Source organism: Cygnus olor, chromosome 7 (genome assembly GCF_009769625.2).
Source record: "Cygnus olor isolate bCygOlo1 chromosome 7, bCygOlo1.pri.v2, whole genome shotgun sequence".
NCBI lineage: Eukaryota > Metazoa > Chordata > Aves > Anseriformes > Anatidae > Cygnus > Cygnus olor.
The window spans coordinates 3,903,490-3,923,154 of NC_049175.1; the positions used below are offsets into that span (position 1 = coordinate 3,903,490).

Below are 19,665 nucleotides of genomic sequence, written 5' to 3' on the forward strand. Positions count from 1 at the left end.
AAAAGTTCATTAAAATACATCATAGGAGAGAGAAAAGATGGAAGGAAAGAGACCATATTCCTATAGCTTGTCATGATTTTTCATATCTTTAGTAAAGAACTTCAAAACAAATTCAGTGAGCCCAGCACTACCAAACGTCTCTCTGGGGAGGAGCATGGTAAGACTGCCTGGGACGTAGTGAGGAGTTTAAGCATGGTATGACACATTACCTGCTTTGGAGATAAATAGCATAGGGCCCCTTTGGGACTTGCACTTGCCAGAGGCTGCCCCAGCCCCTAATCATTTCCTTGATGCATGAAAAGAAGTGTAAAAAATAAAACTTTTTTTCTGTTTTTGTGGCAACTCTGATCAGAACAAACTATTAGAGATACATCCTCTGAAACACTGAATTGCTGTTTTGCACCGAGGCAACAAAACCCCAAAGACCCTGAAATACAACGCAAATAAAAAGCACCTGCTTTTGCCAGCAGAATGGTCCTGTGTACATGTGTATTAAAACTGAAACAGGACCCTTAGATGCTGAGAAGGAGCTTTTTTTTTTTTCTTCGTATTCCCCATTATTCAAGAAGTCTTTGATAAAAGCAACTTGTCTTGGAGGTCTGAACAGAAGGTCAAACCTGCTCCAAAGCCTTCAAGGAAAATCCACTGTGACAGGAGTAATTCTGTCACTGCATCTGGAAGTGGATATCATTGTTGTCTTTTATTGCTATTTGGACATATTAGCACAATAATGCTATCATACATGATGTAAACATTGTGAATTTAGAGCGTACAGCACAGATTTCTAGCCCTACCTAGAGCTTCTGAGGCTAGAGCCAGTAATAATACTGCCGTATTCCAGTGAGGAGGCATCACGACTGTCACTGGTAACAGGCGGCTGTGACCTTCCCACAGCAAACTTTATCAGAAAGCTAGGGGCTTTTAGGAACTCACCCTGCAGGGAGACCACGGCTGTGCTGTGTTAATCGCAGCGGCCACAGACCCTTTGTGACAGGCTCTTTTGTTACAGAGGGCAGGGAGGTGGGATGCAGGGGCTTGATCTGGCAGCAAAGGCAGCCCTCTAAGAGAAGTGCTAGGAATTTGGAGGGAGAGACTGTGTGAGGGTGTCAAGCTAGGAATCCCTTTGATTCTATCTATCAATCAGTTCCTAAAACAACGTATTTACATTTCTAAAAATGCAGAAGTGACTGGGGTGCTTTGGGGCTGCGGAGGAAGTGAAGGCGGGTTGTATTCCTCTGCCTCCCTGTAATTCCAGCCATCTTTCACAGCTGTAAATCTTCCTCGGAAAGCTTTGAAAGTCTTTTTGAGCGTTAAAAGCTTGGGTGGTCAGGGTCAGGTGAGTTCCTTCCTCCCTCTTTCCCCACACAATGAATAGTTTTAAGAGGCCTACCCTTCTAGTTAGGTTTCCTTATCTGCCCTTTTTATGTCCCTCTCCCTGCAGGAAACAAAGGGGCACATACAACTGGCTAGGGACTGTGTAATTCTTAATGCAGATTTAAAAGGCAAAAATTCTCCTTTTCTTGTATATTCCCAGAAGACAGGATCAGTATCTAGTGAACCCACGTAGTCATAGATGCAGTTAGTTATGCTTGCATGTTGCGGTGCTGCCTTCTGAGCCATACCTGAGAATATTGTGTTGTACAGAAAAAAAAAAAAAAACAACAAGCACCAATAAATAGTTTCCAAAGGAATGAAATGCTCTGATCTTAAAATACAGGGCCATATTCAGGTCCCATTCATTCACATGCAAAAGATACTGCTTATATACGCATGTGCCAATTCTACTTTTTATTCACGTGTCCAGTTTTGAATACCTGCTTTGATCTGTGAATGAATAGTACATGCTGTTGCAGATAATAGGACACGTTATGTATTTCGGCAGAAAGCAGCTTGAAAACAATGTTTTGTTCCAGCAGTGATTTTGAAGATACGTATGATGCTCTGAACAGAAGCTAGACCTTCCTTTCCTATTGGTTATTTTAAAAATGTCTCGTGCCTCTGTAAAAATGCTACAGATAGCTGTGTTTCTCAAAGATTGAACTGCAGTCTGCAGCACATACATCACATTAATTCCTTTGACTTTTAAAATTTTTATCTCCCTATTATTGTCTAATATTGACAAAATGTCTGTACCTTTGAAAATGGAGGTCTGATTATTAGGACCTTTCCAAGTCAGGTCTTGTCCATATTACGAAATGGGAACAAGGTTTAATCACAATTACCTGCCATGCTGAATATGATTTGCTCTGATCTACAGTGACAGGTCAGTTATGGTCGTCATTATGTCACATCTCCATGCAACAAAATTTCATAATGAAAGCAAGTCCACAGCTAGTGAGTTTTAGGAAACACAATGCACCACTTGTTGTATATGTAAGAAAAAGACTTTCATGGAACAGTGTGTACTGGGACACATAGAAAGAAATACTAAAAGCTGTGAAAGTTCAAACCATACTTTGTATCTAAATCACCTTTTAGAAGCTTTATTATCAGCAGACTGTTTTTATAAAGTGATGTTCTTTCAGTGGGGTCTAGGAAATTAGAGCATTTGTGACTGCAGTAAGTATCCTCAAAAGGACAAACTTCCCAGAACTACATGAATTTCTGGACCTCTCAGAAAAGACATCACAGCTTTTACAGGAGCTGGGACAGTGCCAGAACTACCTGTCTTCAGGATTAACTTGCAGTTCTGCGGAGAGTCCTACCTTGTAAATCTAAACTGAGTTAAGGACTGGATCCTAAATTCCTTTGGTTTCAGCAAGACTTTGGATCTAAATAACCATATATATTTCATTATTTTAGCGTTTGATAACACAACTTATTGAAGAATCTTGTAATTTATGGCATCATGCCAGTTACTGACCAAATCAAAGCCTTCAGCTTCTTACATAAAGCCTTCAGCTTCTTACAGCCAGGAAGGGAACCAGTAAAACCACTGTCTTGGACTTCCAGAGGGCTGACTTTGAGCTGTTCAGGACACTGGTTGGCAGAGTCCTTTGGGAGGTGGTTCTGAAGGGCAGAGGTGTCCAGGAAGGCTGGGAACTCTTCAAGAAGGAAATCTTAATGGCTCAGGAGCGGTCTGTTCCCACGTGTCCAAAGACGAGCCGGCGCGGAAGAAGACTGGCCTGGCTGAACAGAGAGCTGTGGTTCAAGCTTAGGAGAAAAAGAGGGTGGGTGGGCTACTCACGAGGACTATAAGGCTGTTGCGAGGCTGTGCAGGGACAAAATTAGAAAGGCCAAAGCTCATCTGGAGCTCAATCTGGCTACTGCAGTTAAAGATAACAAAAAAACGTTTTTACAAATACATCAACACCAAAAGGAGGACTAAGGAGAATCTCCATCCTTTACTGGATGTGGGGGGAAACTTAGTTACAAAGGATGAGGAAAAAGCTGAGGTGCTTAATGCCCTCTTTGCCTCAGTCTTTAGCAGCAAGACCAGTTGTTCTCTGGATACACAGTACCCTGAGCTGGTGGAAGGGGATGGGGAGCAGGATGTGGCCCTCACTATCCACGAGGAAATGGTTGGCGACCTGCTACATCACTTGGATGTACGCAAGTCGATGGGGCCGGATGGGATCCACCCGAGGGTACTGAGAGAACTGGCGGAGGAGCTGGCCAAGCCGCTTTCCATCATTTATTGGCAGTCCTGGCTATCAGGGGAGGTCCCAGTTGACTGGCGGCTAGCAAATGTGACGCCCATCTACAAGAAGGGTCATAGGGTAGACCCGAGGAACTACAGGCCTGTTAGTTTGACCTCAGTGCCAGGGAAGCTCATGGAGCAGATTATCTTGAATGTCATCACGCGGCACTTGCAGGGCAGCCAGGCGATCAGGCCCAGTCAGCATGGGTTTATGAAAGGCAGGTCCTGCTTGACGAACCTGATCTCCTTCTGTGACAAAGTGACACGCTTAGTGGATGAGGGAAAGGCTGCGGATGTGGTCTACCTTGACTTCAGTAAGGCTTTTGACACCGTTTCCCACAGCATTCTCCTCAAGAAACTGGCTGCTCATGGCTTGGACTGGCGTACGCTTCGTTGGGTTAAAAACTGGCTGGATGGCCGGGCCCAAAGAGTTGTGGTGAATGGAGCCAAATCCAGTTGGAGGCCGGTCACTAGTGGCATCCCCCAGGGCTCAGTACTGGGGCCAGTCCTTTTCAATATCTTTATCAATGATCTGGATGAGGGAATTGAGTGCACGCTCAGTAAGTCTGCAGATGACACCAAGTTAGGTGCGTGTGTCGATCCGCTCGAGGGAAGGAAGGCTCTGCAGGAGGATCTGGATAGGCTGGACCGATGGGCTGAGGTCAACTGTATGAGGTTCAACAAGGCCAAGTGCCGGGTCCTGCACCTGGGGCGCAACGACCCCAAGCAGAGCTACAGGCTGGGAGATGAGTGGTTGGAAAGCTGCCTGGCAGAGAAGGACCTAGGAGTACTGGTTGATAGTCGGCTGAATATGAGCCAGCAGCGTGCTCAGGTGGCCAAGAAGGCCAACAGCATCCTGGCTTGTATAAGAAGCAGCGTGGCCAGCAGGTCTAGGGAAGTGATTGTCCCCCTGTACTCGGCTCTGGTGAGGCCACACCTCGAGTACTGTGTTCAGTTTTGGGACCCTCGCTACAAGAAGGACATTGAGGTGCTCGAGAGAGTCCAGAGAAGGGCAACGAAGCTGGTGAGGGGTCTGGAGAACAAGTCTTATGAGGAGCGGCTGAGGGAGCTGGGATTGTTCAGCCTGGAGAAGAGGAGGCTCAGGGGCGACCTTATCGCTCTCTATAGATACCTTAAAGGAGGCCGTAGCGAGGTGGGGATTGGTCTATTCTCCCACGTGCCTGGTGACAGGACGAGGGGGAATGTGCTAAAGTTGCGCCAGGGGAGGTTTAGGTTGGATATTAGGAAGAACTTCTTTACTGAAAGGGTTGTTAGGCATTGGAATGGACTGCCCAGGGAAGTGGTTGAGTCACCATCCCTGGAGGTCTTTAAAAGACGTTTAGATGTTGAGCTTAGTGATATGGTTTAGTGAAGGACTTGTTAGTGTTAGGTCAGAGGTTGGACTGGGTGATCTTGGAGGTCTCTTCCAACCTAGACAATTCTGTGACTGTGATGTATCTACAGAAGAGCTCTTTTTCAGTATTTTTTTCTCTTTTAGGAAATAATCCAGAATATTTACAGTATAGTTAGCGTTGTTTTCCCCAGTTTCTTTCTTTCGTTTTTTTAGATGTCAAGATAGTTTCAACTGGGCCTTGGTCTTTGCTTTCTTTAAAACTATGTAGCCTCCCCTCTCTTACTAAGAGCTCAGTTTCTGTATGAGTTGTGATAGTCAGGACAAACCTCTCTTAACACTATGAGCCAGTTTTATCATTTTGGAAGACTAAATCTGGATTTCTGAATTTATGTTCCTGGCATGCATTTATATGTCCTAATTGGAGAACTTGTTTGTTATAGTTTATATTTCAACTTGTTTGTACAATGAAGTTATAATAATAGGGTCATTATTTCCAAAGTCGAAGTCCCCCATATTAGAGATGCCTGACAGAAGGTAAATTTGAATAGACCGTGGTCAGCACCTCATAAAAGTCAAGTGCTTCCAGTGCAGCCCAGAAAAAGAGTAGCACCCAAACTGACATTTTGGAATGGGAGCAGGATGCTGGATGAGACAAAACTGCGGCACATGTAAACAGGTAGGCTAGAAAACCTGCTGTATTTACTAAAAATTGTTTATATTACTGCTCTAAATTTACTCTGGCTTTAAATGAGGCTGCTCCTAGTTATTCTAGAATAGTAATTCTTCGCCTTAAATAGTATTGTAGTGGGATTTAGTCCCAGAATTGCAGTCAAGCACTTGCTTTGGTAGTTGAGTGACTCAGACAGTAATACCAAATTCCTAAATCAAGGTGAATAGTACAATGCTATCTACTGGTATGATAACCATTCTGTTTTTTTTCCAAAGTTTAGCGTTGACTTGACTCTGTAGCCAGCCGTACACAAAAAAGTTACATGGCCAACATCCACCTGATTTCCAGCATAGCAGCCATGGCCAAGGGCAACCTCTGCCCACACACCTAGCAGGGACCAAGTACCCACCTCTGATCTACTGAGCCACCTTCCCTGCTGGCTTGCTCCACCTTGCTCTGCGAGCACTGCCGTGAAGGTGCTCTCGGCCCTCTGTGGTCACAGCAAGCACTAGCTTGGCCCCACCATAAGCTCTCCCAGCAATTCCCATCTTTGACTTCTCTGGGAAATCCTACTCTATTATCAGTTCCTTTCTAATGACTCTGCAGTATTTGCAAGGGAATGGAGGCATATACTTCTCCTCTGGGTGCATAGAAACTACAGAAAGCTTCAACTGTACTATGGGAGGAGAAATCCTGGTGCTGTGGTGATGGTGGGAAGAAATTAATAGTGAGCTCTAAAGAGAGTTTTCTCCCATCCAAATGCCAGCAGGGCTATTTGGGTGGGAGAAAAGAATGATGGGATTTGCTTGAGGTTTTCCGTTTGTTTCTTTTGATTATTTTTTATTTACTCCTTTGAACTTTTGAGAGTTGAAAGCAAAACCTGAGTAATGTCTTTCTTTGTCACACACAGCTAGACAGTAGAAAACAACATCACATTTATAGGATGAAGGATAACTGCAGCAGCTCTTAAATGGTGGTGTCAGGCTAGTGAGCAAACCACACGATAAAAGCTGTGCTGCACTGCTGAAGACAAAACTCATCCGCTTTCAAGTATGTCTCCTACACGTGGGTCAGAATGCAAATTCACCACTCACAGGAAATTTCATTGACTCAGTAGTAAATTTGTAAATTTGAATGGGGTATAGGCAAGTGTAGACCTAAACCCAGAAAGAAACTGTCATAATGAACTCCCAGAACATGCTGAAACCAAATGCCCAGTTGCAGTGAAAAGTTAGATGGCCTAGGTACCCTGGCCCTGGTGTTGTCGAAACCACGTTTAAACGTCAGGGAATATTCTACTGCTCCTCTTCTACCCCTTTGTTTCTGTCCCTACTTTCAAGTGTGAAATGTCACCAGTACGTCCAAGTATAAAAAGAAAATCTCTGCCTGTTTCTGACAAAAGAACTGCTGGCAGTTTCTTTTGTCTGCACAGGTGGGTTATTTGTCTCTGAAAAGCCACTCCATAAATTGCACAGGCAGTCAGCTGTGGTGATTCTGGCAAATGTTACTGTCCTTGCTGCCCATCTCCCTGCTGCTGGAGAAGATTCCTCTTCTCTGCAGTAGTGTGAAGAAACTCCTCTATTTCTCCTAGAAATGAATAATAAAATAATAATAATAATAATAATAATAATAATAATAATAATAATAATAATAATAATAATAATAATAATAATAATTTCTTTAGCTCTTTTTTATGGCTATTTAATAGTCTTCTTCAGGTAAATTTACTAAATAGAGATGTTGTCTCTCCTACTGCCAAAAAACTTTTCAAAGGAGATCTGCCCTGCTATGGAGGAATCCACGTATTATCATCTCTCAGGAGAATTACAAGCCCAAAAGATGTGTGCTTCATCCAAGAAGATGGTTTTTTCTATTGCATGTTTCCTCATGAACAGCACTTGTACATGCAGCCCCGTGTTCCAAGACTATGTAGGCTTTTGGCTTAAGTTTAGACTATTGGCTTAGGTTTTTCCATCATAGCTGAAAAACTCCTCCCAAAGATTTATGAGTTATCTGTTTCTCTTTCCGTGTAGCATCTAATACTACACTGGACTAATAACAAAAGGAAAAGAGTGAATCTTTGTGTTACTGTTTAGAAGTGACTAAGGTTTTCTGAGAGGTCAGGAATGGATATGGGGCTCCTGAGAGAGACAGAGATGATGGGCCAGAAACACGGCTGGAGCCCAGATGGGTACAGGTGGGAAATACCCTTCTCTGCATGCAGACAGGACCTTCTTCAGCGGCATGGTCAGAGGCACTGGGGCACGTGCCTGGTCCTTCCCAGCACAAGCTTAGGCTTGAGGAAATTTTCTATTTTGCTCCAATCTAATCCTGGAGGCTTTGCTCTCTAGTTCACTCTCTCGTCTGGGTCTCTAAATGTAGTACAACTAAGTCTGTCTGGATTGATTTTCTCCTAACCATGCATATTAAGTAATCGTGCATGTACCTCTGCAACTTTTCTGTGGCTTGTTATGTTTATATATTAATAACAATTAATTAATAATATAATATAATTAATTGCCTTTTTCAGAGCTGTATATAAATATGTGCAACACTTGATTGTAAAAATGTCTTCTGTAGTTTTGAAGTGAGATTCAGTGCCAGAAATAACTAAGTGCTACAACTTCCATCTCTTTCAAAATGTAATTGGGACTTTGTATTGAACCCCTTCCTTGCTCACACTTGGAAACTCCCCCAAAAGACGTTTTCATTTTCACATTGATGAACTTCAGGAATAATACCCCGACCAAATGTTAAGTAACAGAGACATTCTGGGTTGGTTGGCTAAATATTTTTTATTTTCCTTTCCACATGAATGGAAAGTTTCTACTGCAATCGCAATTTTAGATAGTTGTACTTATGCTTTAAAAATAAATAAAAAGACAGAACAGAAGAAAGATCTCCCTGAAGAATCCACACTATGTTTTATACAAGAGCCTGTTTTCTGTTTTGTTTTGTTCTGAGGACATGTGATTTCAAAGAAGGCATAGGAAGTCTAGGTCAAAATTCAGACAGAATAGATGTATCCAGTAAATTTACTCAGCCTTTACATTTTTTTAAGCTGTTAATAATCCAAGATTCACAGTTTTTAAGTTTTTAACTTATTTCTATGTGCGATATATGTGTACTACGATATATGTGCACAACTCTATTCTTAAATTTGAAGGGTTTAAAGCATATGTTTTTGAACTTCAATTGGGCTTTCTTTACTCTGATGCTAAAATGAAGTATTCACACAATAATAACAATGTTATGATTTACTGGAGCCGGTTAAATCCAATTCATGATCTTACGTATTTCCATTGCAGATCGGGTGTCTAGTTTCATTTATAGCTCAATTTCCAAGAATCTTGAATTACTGACAAAGTACTTGCATACTTTAAATGCGCAAACTTTACAAAGTTTAAGTATCACTTTTTATTTATTTTTCTAATGCCTTTGCCTATATTGAGGAACAAACTTTAAAAAGGAGGCTGGAAAAAAATTGTCCTTAAAACAATAATTAAATTCTTTAGGTCAGTTCTTTATGTGGCATTAAGCAACTTCTGTTGAGTATTTGGTAGTCTGTGATTTTTAGCTTATCTCTTTAGGTTTTTCCATGATAAAGTTCCACCAAATTAAATTAAATAATCTATAAAACAGCAAAGCTAATAACAAATGTTTTATCTAGTTTCATTTGCCATGGCAAAATTAAATTTTAAATAAGATACAAGGTGTGGGATAGACATGTAGTATTAGGGATTTTTGGAAATACACCTTTGATGTTTTTATTTCTAATAAAACTACTGATGTGAATTGCAAAATCCTTAGTACAAAGTCTTCAAAGGTGTCTATGTTGGAGTGGCATCTGCCCTTCTCATCTCATCTAAAAATAAGTATCCAGGGAAGGTTCAGTATCCCCAGAAATATTAGTTGCACATTCACAAATGATAGGACAATACACCATACAACAAGACCACTGTTGGGATTAACATTTGTGTTTTAGAATAAGTCAAAGATTCATAACTAGAGCTATTTTTTTTGTTGAACTTTTCCGTATGTTAATAAGAGTAATAGGAAGGCTTATATTGTTATGTGTAAAATCTAAAAGAAAAAGTAAATGGTAAATAACACTAAATTTATGCTTTTTTTTTTTTTCTCTACAAAGAAAGATTACTTCTAAGTAATGGCTCTAAGATGAAAATGGTTTTATTGAATGATTGTTTTCTCTTGTGACTCACAAAGACAAAGAAGAGGGGCTGTTATGAAAAAGCTGCCAGTCTATAAAAAGTACATTCTTACCAACTTTAGCTTTAAGGACTTTGGGACTCGTTTCTCGTTTGCCACAATGCAAATGTAAACTGTATTTTACAAACACTTCAGGGCTGTTTTATAATGCCAGAACTGTGAAAAGTACCCACAGGGTAAATGAGAATCAACCATTAGCCAATGGCCAAAGCCTCCAGCCTCCAGTCTGGATTAGGACCGTTGAGAAAACGTCTGAAACAAGTCACAGTCTTTGCAATGTTTTATTCAAAACTTCTATTGCTATCAATCTGACAGGGAAAGAAGGTCTGTTTGAAAGTTATGCATGAAAATGTCAGCGCTTGCACCACCTTTTTCATATTTGTACATAACTTTCTAAATTTTTTAAAGAGTCTCAACAGATTTTGTCATATTCTAGTTTATTATTCCATTATGCTTTCACTGATGGTTTTTACAAATGACTGTTGAGCCACTCAAGGCAGAAGTGGTGGTTTGTGCCAGCAGGTTCTTACATTACCTGCAAGTACTGCAACTGAAAACAGCACACTTTGGGATTAAAAATCTGTGGAATTCTAAATTTAATAATGAGATGCATTTAGGTCTACAAGAAATGTATTTCCCATACAAAATATACCCTCTGTTATTCTTGGATAATGATTTTATCATTTGAAGTGTGCTATAGCAGCAAAGTTTCAGAGCCCTGTTTTCCCATGTGTCACTTGCTTGTGTACTTCTGTGGTATTTGCAAGTCATAATCAACATAAATAGCTATTAGCATGTGCTGTGCTTACTTAGCTGGCAGAATTGTGGAGAACAAAGGCAGACACTGACTTACCAGACAATTTACTCTTGATTCTATACCAAACTCAAACAGCGTTTCTCTGGGATTATCCAATGCTTCAGGAAACACCCAGGTTCAGAATCCCTTGTTCAAGAGAAGAGCTGGGTTGGAGAAGAAATCTCTGGGATCTCTGTCTGGCCACTGAAGAATGGCTATTTAGAGCTTGTGGTTTGTAGTATTTGTTCGATTAAAAAATCTCAAAAAAAATTGCTCGATGCAAAGAGAAACAAAATGTTTGGATTTTCTATTTTTTTTTTCCTTTTCTTTTTTTAATGGATTTTTATTGAAAAATTAAAGTAATTAAAGAAAATCAAAAATTAGTGTTAAAAGCTAAAAGGCACACAGGCCTTACTTGAAGAAAACAAAAGAATATCCCAGCCCCAAAAAAATGCACATTTGTTTTGCAGCCAAGCCTCCTGAATAGTAAAAGCCATAGAACTTGACCAAATACTTGCCATGAGATATTCTGGAAATTCTGTACTTCCTGCAAAGACCTGAATATTTTGGAAGAAAGTAGCGGAAAGCACAGGATAATTCTGAGCTCTTTATGCCCAAGAACAAGCTCAGTCCCCACCTACATTCTCACTAATTTCATCTCTCCCATGGGAGAGACAGAAACCCCATCAGATGAGAATGAGACGACAATTTAGCGAGTGAGGTAGCAAGTAAGGAAAAGGGACTGTACTTTGTCTTTTTCTGTTGCTACGAACTTTCTCTTCAGGACTGCATCACACATGATGCAGAACATACCAGATAGGGCCCTGGTGAGAATAAAGGAATTGAATATTGCAAAGTGGTGCAATGGGAGCCATATAGAAATGCTAAGATAAATACAGATTTGATAAATTACTGGCAAAGGCACTGGAGGGAACAATACAAGATGATGCAGTCAGGCTTTTTCATCTCTAACTCCTGTGACCCTGAGAGAAGACATGGCTTTCCAGAGCTCAGCACCCGAGGCAAGATGTTTTAGTCATTTTATAAATAATTACCCCCTGAGACCTCTCAGATTCTAGAATAATAAAATGTAGCTGTAGGTCTTCAAGTATGCTGATATACAGATGTCCATTTCAGAACACAAAGAAATACTGCAGGTCCACATTGCTTAGCTCTGATTGCCAGTGCTTAGGTGTGTATATGTGCTCAGCAAGGCATCTGCACAAGCTTATCTCATGGGCTGCACCCATCGCTTGGCATGGCATGAGTTTTGCTCTTAAGGCTTCCAGCACGATAGAAGGAGAGACACGCATGTCCTTCCTGTTTGCAAAGAAGACAGCTCCCAGAGAGCTGAGGATTTGTCCCAGTTGTCTCTGCTGAGCAGCCTTTTATTTTAGTTCTACATCTAGCAACATCTAGTAGCTAATTTAAAATAAAAGATTTCAAACAACTAGTGAAAGGACAGTCATCGTTTTTGCTCCTGACATCCTTGTTTCTTAGGCTTGTTAAGCAAAGGGATAATTTGCTGCAAAGGAAGCATAGTAAATAGAATACATTTTTACAAGTATGTGATTACTAAGGAGTACCTTTATAAAGACGCATAAATTCATGCACTCTCTGAGAAAGTGCCATCCTATATGAGCTCTCACAAAGGTTCATATGCACATCTTGTTAATGTGAGGCTTCTTGAAGGTCTTTTTGTATCTTCTACAAGATGTTTTGTCTTGAATCACTTTGCCTGACAGAAATATTACTTACACTAACATCTTTAATGTGAGATGCCCTATAAAGAAGTTGTTTCATTTAATAACATTCATTGTATTAGTTCCCCCTAAAGTAATCACTTTGATGAGAACACACTCTGTGTTCCTTTATTTGATCTGGGAATAAAATTATCTTGTCTTTACTTCAGTATCTCCTTCTTATTTTTCCTAGAAAAAATAAACATGAAGCTGTCACTGCAGAGCAGGCACTGCCTCTCCCTGTTATGAACCTTTTGATTTTTGTGTTGAGAGATTTTTTTCTGCACAATGATCCTTTTAGAATATGCTCAGAGTACTATATTTTCTTGCTTCCTTGTTTCCCGTGCACGAGTAATGACAGAGTTCCTGCTGTCCCAGTAGATTATATGTCCTATTAAATTTTCTTTCCTCCTCATAAAACTGATCAGATTATTTATCATCAATAAGTTATTTAATGTATCAGGCACTAATTTTAGTAAAATTACTATTATAGCAACTAAGGCTACCAGTTGTGAGATTTGGGCCATTTTATACCATTAAAACATGCAGCAGCCCTCTGGTCTGTCAAGTCTTATGCATACGCCTGACTTGTGAATTAATCACCCACATGGGTGTCACAAGTTGCTAAACCCATGTTGTGGACCTGACCCATGTCAGGGCCTCAGCACTGTCTTCTATACTTCCGTGGAGCCACAACTTTAGCTCTTTTTTAAGTCTTTGTAAGGTGGAGGCTTCTTTGCAAAATCTTTATGGTATGAGCTTAGCTTCTGAAGTGAGGAGACAGTGAGGTAAGTATGCCTTCTTCCTCATTTTCACAAAGTAAAGATTTGGGTGATTAGTCTTCATCCAAGCATTTGGGTTAATCAAGTGTTGGAGGATGTTATTGATGATGATTGCATTCTGTTTTAGGCCATAAAGAACAACTACTTTCAATGTAAGGAGGAACATAGGCTGGAGAATAATGCTGATAACTTACATTACTACAGTTTTTAAAATTATTATTTGAAGGATCAAATCACAAAACTATTCATGCTAAATCTTGTAACCTTCGGATGGTTCTGCTACTGCCTGCCACATTCACCAAGAGCCTGCAACATGTGGTGGCTTCTTGGCAGTACTAGCCAAAAGATCACAAGGTAAAAAGGGAAAAAAAAAAAAAAAAAAAAAAAAGAGCCCACCAGCTGTGGAAGAAATGGGTCTGTCACAGACAAGTTATTGTTAGCTGTGATTATATTATATGGTAATATATACGTTCACAAGGTGACATTGCTTTGAATCCCAGCACAGTACTACACCCACTCACCAACTCTCTTTAGCTGTGGGCTTTCAAAAAGCTGTAAATGTGGATTTGGTTGTGTACTACTTACACTTGATGTCCTAAAAATCACCAAAATTCTCTGATAGAAAACTAGAATTTCCTGGGCTTATTTACTACAAAAGAGGTTATTGAGTCATGAGATGTAAATGTTGGATACTTGTAATTCTTTGGGAACATCAGTAAGAAACACTGGACTGCATGGTTTCTGAAAGTCCAAAGTGCTAATCTATTTGAGGCACCTCCAGGCTTTCAGAGATGCATTTAAATGACGTTATTATTTGCAGGTTTTCTTCTCGCTTTGGAGACAAGCCAGAGCCTTTTAACAACACATTATGCTGGTGACTGGGTAGTTCCAGGGGCTAATGAGGAGACAGAAAATCACAGTGAACCCAGTGACCATTTCAAATCCAAGTAAGTATTGTTCATTTGCTCTTTAATCTGGTATCTAATCGAAGTAGGTGTTGCTCATTTAGTCTTTAATCTGGTAGCTATCTGATAAAGGCATATGAGAAATGAGTTGACTGTGTCAGTGCAATTTGCCAGACAGTTGTAAGAAATTAGCTTCCAAACTGAAGTATTTATTAGTAGCACTTGTGAAGAAGCTAGCAACTCAACAAGACCAGAAATCTTGTCATCATTAGTCAAAGGACTGACACACTTGAAGGAAGAGAATAAATACACTGGGCTGTTTTACGGTTTCCTTGCTGAAAGAACAACAGCACTTTTTCGCCCAGATAACATCAGAGGCTAATTAAAGAGTGGAAAGGAGGTGGCTTTAAGGACCAGAGAGAAGAGCAGATGCTGGATGTCTCCAGAGAAGATGGAAGAAGAGCTTCCCTGCTGGACCCTGGGGACAGCCTCCCCCTTCCTGGTGGTCCGTCCTCTGTGGAGGACAAAGGGCCATTGTGCCACATTGTCCCCCCAGCTGTGTAGCTGTCACTCTAAAATCACCCGCCCACGTTACAGTCACTTGCAATTGTGAAGAAAGCTGCTCACAGGTGCAGGACGGGGAATCCCTGTCACAGTGCTGCTGCAAGGTTAAAAACAAGTGGGCCCTATGGTCAGGTTTTTCATTTATAATCTAGATTTTTTAAGAGAGCATTTAATTGTATTTACCTCTAGCTGTTTTTCATCGATGTTGAGAGGATCACCCTCGGGAAACAGTCAAGCTCTCTTCTCACCCTGTGTGAGACTTTGGTGATTGTTTCAGGTTGAATCTTTTGCACCCTAATTCAGAGATGTGCCTTTCCATCCCCTTCTTAACACTGGAAAAGGAGAGGTCAGCTCTCAGTAGGCTTCATTAGTCCCTTAAGAGGCTTTCCAGGACCCCATGGCATGCAGCACCGGGAGAGGCATCCTATCCGGCCTGAGATTGGGTGCCAGCCCTGTACACTGTCCCCAGAGCCCCGCCAAAGCCACCCCACCACAGGGCAGCTTTGTCTAGGCACCACACTTCCCAGGGACTATGGCAAGTGCTGACAGCTCTTGTGGGCTTGTTAGCCCAGTATCATCCATGGCTAGGTGAGGGCAGGGATGCTTTTGTTTTTTCCTAATTCCCTTCCAGTTAGACGAACTGTAAGAGGATGAATATAAACAAAGAGGGAGCAGTCTTTGTAATTTATGAGCAAACATTATAGATTATGAGCTGAGGGACAGGGCTCAAGAGGCAGCAGTTCAGCAGCCAGTCAGAATCACCACTGAATTTTTCTTCACTTACTTTAGGGTTTTTAGTGCCCTCTGGAAGGACATCAACGAGATTTAGACACAAGCATATCACTGCTGTAATGAACACTGACAAAAGATTGAGAAACTGGAACTGTTCTGAACTGGAATAGTTCTACTTTGGGAACTGCTACCATCATTACACCAGTTTAGAAAGCAATCCCTTTATAAGTGCTTTTACCCCCGTCATGGATCACACCAGGGATTATAGTATTTTAATGACCTTGGTGACTAAATCGTAAAACATCTAAAAGAGTACAAAATCTAGGAGAAATTTTGGCTCCACTGAGGCCATAGAAAAACTCCTACTGACTTTGTTGGAGCCAGCATTTGAGCAAAATTCATCCTAATTTTCCAGGTATGGCTGTTTCCAGTCACAAAAAGGGGCTTATAATTTTGCCTCATACACTTAACATGTGACTATGAGTAAACTGATACTTTTCATGCACAAATACTACAAACACTTTGAATTTTATTTCACTAAAGATGTTATGACATGGAATACACTGTTTCTTCATGAAACATGCACCTTTTAATAGCGGTTACTGAAAGGGTGATATATATATGCCTATTTCTCCTGTCACCAAATAAAATGAAATTCATAGACCTGCTCTTAGCTAACTTGATACACTTTTTATGGCTAAATAAGGCCTTGAAAATGAAAATCTTCTGCCCTTCTCATGAGGTATATAGATCCAAATTAAATGAGCAAGTTACATTAAGGCAACCTGCAAACCCTTGAAAGGGTGTATTGGCTAGTTCATGCTTTGTACGGATAATAAACTCACTCATCAACTGTCTTCTAGAGAGCAAGCCAAGGAAAGTGAATGTTGCCCTGCCTTAGCTTCCTTTATATGTTCTCGGTTTTCTGAATCAGGCATATCTTCCACAGATAGGACTATAACAGATTGATAGATACCTTAGGATCAGTTTACACATGAAAAGGTAATGATTGATCCCTGGCTACTCCATGAACATCCATTTAGTTTCCTGTGCAATTTCAGAAGTAAATCAGAATAACTGGTTGAAAAATAAAAGGAGGTAAAAAAGCTCACCTTCCTTCAGCTTTAGAAAATATGTGTTGTGTTAGGAAAGGTGCTAACTGACAACATGTTTTACCTGAATGGTGATAAATATGACCAAGCCCCAACATTTTCTCCAATGTGCAGACTAGCCTTTGCAAGAGCCTGGAGAGATTCCCACTGGTCTCTGCAGGATTTGGCTTGAGCTCCTTTGCAGGAATGAGTTCATGCCAGTGGATGTAAATAGTCCCCTGGGTGCTGCTGCTGAGGTTTTTATGTATATGATAATGTGCTGGCTGGTACAAAGATGGGAAGTTGCAACCACATGTATGCATAACTCCACACCACTCATCCTTATCAGTAAGAGACCTTTGCAAGGACAGAAATGTTAACAGCCCCATAAACACAGGGGGACAGGCCACTAAACACCTCCTGCACCCTGATGGCCTCCCGGCAGCTAGCGGCAAAGCTGGCCCCTGGGAGCATTGGGTAAGGTAGGCTGATGGCATCAGGAGAGCGCAGGACTCTTCTGACTCACAATGGAGCCAATAAAAGGCACTTCCTATGGAGGAGCCTCCCTTGCGGCTCACAATTTCCAGTGGTCCCAATGGTTGCTCACACTGTGTTATAGTCTTTTCCCTAGCTTAGCTCCTAGGCACCTCCTGGATAACAGAACTCAGCACCATCTGAGGAGCTCTTCTTCTAGCCTACAAATAACAGAAATCAAGTAATGTTTTACTCCCAAACTGTCACCAAATGTCTCTGTTTTTACATTCAGATCTGGAAGAAAATACAAGGGAAGCACAGTTTTCTACCCACAGCCTCAAAGGAAAAGAGGACAGCATGGTCAGCGGTCACATTTTGTTAGTCGAAGATCTGAGGTTATTCTCCTTCCCTTGCCAGATGCCAGCACTTGAAGTTAACTGAAATGAAAATAAGACTGAAAGGGCCTTTAATAATGATACGGTGCCTCCTCTTCACGTGTGCTCTTTATCGGTACTTACAGACATCTGAGCACCAAGTGGAGCCTTGTAGAATTGGCTGTTCTTCACATTTTTATGGACTGTTTTCTCACTTATTTCCTGTTTTCTTAGTAGCAGCCCCAATCCCATCCAGAACCAAGATAATAATTGCATTGGTATCTCTGCCAGCTTTGTTTCAACTCCCTTTCTACTTTTAAACAAGCTGGAGCTCCACTTATTCCCCTTCTGATACATAACTTCAGCAAAACTTGACTCGAGGCCAACAATATCTAAAAAAGGAAAAAGAAAGCTTGGGCAGAATAGGAAACAGGTAATTCTGCTGCTGTTGCAAGTGCTGGAACTTAGACTTAGCATTTTCTAATAACTTTCTCCAGCTGCCAGTTACTTGCTCAAAATGAACACATATACCGCAGGGGGAAAAAGGCTGATGTGTTCTAAGTTAAAAGAAATGTTGTCAAACATCTGTGTGCCACCTGGTAGCCTTGAACAAAATTTTTCCCGCCTCCCAGCTGTCGCTTGCCTCGCTCTGCCTCCACTGGTTGCCACTCTCTTCTCCAGCAGTGGCTGCGTTTCAGTGGTTTTACATGTATAATGTCATGCCAGAACCTGTAGACTTCATTTTCAATCAAGTCCAGACTCCCACTGGAGTTTCACCTGGGCAAGCAGTCAGGAAAAGCGAGTGGGGACCTCAAAGCCCAGTCTGGAGCCTCAGAGTGCTTTGGGAGCCAGCAAGACCAAGGCCCTGCTGTGGTACACAGCCTGCACGCGAAATCCTCAGCCCCTTGAACGTCCACCCAGAGCAAGAGGGAGGCCTACGTTCGTGTGGGGCAGCCCCAGCACCCCCTCTGATTTATGAACAGAAAACATCAAAGGCCACCCAATCTCAGACTGCCGGCTCCCTCTCCTGGCAGAGCACGGCAGTGGGAACTGGAGGGCAGAGGGGGCTGCTCGGCACCCCGGCTGGCAGCGCAGGGGGAGCCCTGCCAGCAGCTTAGTGCGGGATTAGCGGAGCAAATCTATTCTAGCGAGGAACATCTGTAACATAGCTTTAGCCGCATAAAAAATAGGTGCTTGAGCACAGATAAAACTTCATTGCTGAGCATTATCTGCAGCCCTTAAGGTTGGGGGTAGTGCAGTTCATTCTCTAATGCTTTGACACCAGGCTGGCTGGGCTGCAACTCCGCTCCAACACCGCGCGGCCTTCCCCTGTTTGCTGACTGTAAACACGGCCCACACGGTGCTTCCCCAGCCTGTGACTTATTCCTGGAGAAACACTCAGATACTGTTGAGGCGAACCTGTCGTTGTGGCAGGTAGCGTATGGCATAGGGGCTCTCATGAGCAGCCTCTGGGCCCCACAAACGTGCTGCATTTCCATACATGAAGGTGCAGCCTCCTCGCCAGGAAGCATTCACAGCATCCCAGCGTGGTGAAACACGGGCCAAAGCCATGTCCCTGGACATGATATCCACATCAGCACCAGGCGCAGAGGGTGACGCCTGCTGCCTTGGCACTCGTGCTCTGCCATGCCAGGAAAGCTGGCTCAAACTGGGCCTGGGCTGGCCTGGCCACACCAGCCACAGAGAGCCACCAGGCCCCAGTGCTCCTGCGGGCACAGCTCTATGATGCAGTGGCTTCCAGCCCCTGCCAGGACTTTTTTATCAGCTTGCTTGAGGGTTCTTTTAATTTTCAGCAGAGTTTATGGCTCACGTTTATGAGGAGGAGTGGCTCACAGATGGGCATACTGTTTTCTGTTGTGGTTGCGTTTTCGTTTAGGTGTTGCATCGGAGCAGTTTTCCAAAGCTGGTGATGCTCCTTTGCAGATCAGTGATTTGCTTCAGGATGCCCCTCACTCTCCTGCACTAACTGCAGCTCCTGCTGAAGTGGTAAGGCTGAAGTATGGTCTTTCAGGCCTGTGAAGGGAAGATCAAGCTGCACAAAAGGGATTTATTTGGGCTGAGGCTGGGGCCAATAAAATGCCTCATTGTAAGTTTACCATTCTGGTCATAGGAGACTTTCTGTATATTAGTCAGAATGAAGTTATTGTTTCTTCCTCAGGGAAAGAAAAGAACATATTGAAAAAGAGAGAGAAGACAAAGAGGAAAGTGTGCTTCTGGATTTTGCAAATATCTCTAAACGTCACTACAAGATTTTACCTGCACACTCACCAATTTCATGTTAGGCATGGCAAGT

General features: G+C 42.0%; 1 long non-coding RNA gene across 1 annotated transcript in view; it reads left to right on the top strand.

Moving 5' to 3' along the window:
- The window catches only part of LOC121073369, a 39,364-nt gene extending 19,699 nt beyond the window's left edge, over nucleotides 1–19,665 (top strand). Inside the window, exons 2-4 of the long non-coding RNA XR_005821653.1 lie at nucleotides 14,032–14,158; nucleotides 19,249–19,358; nucleotides 19,531–19,665. This is a non-coding gene — a long non-coding RNA (uncharacterized LOC121073369). The remainder of the gene's footprint in view (nucleotides 1–14,031; nucleotides 14,159–19,248; nucleotides 19,359–19,530) is intronic.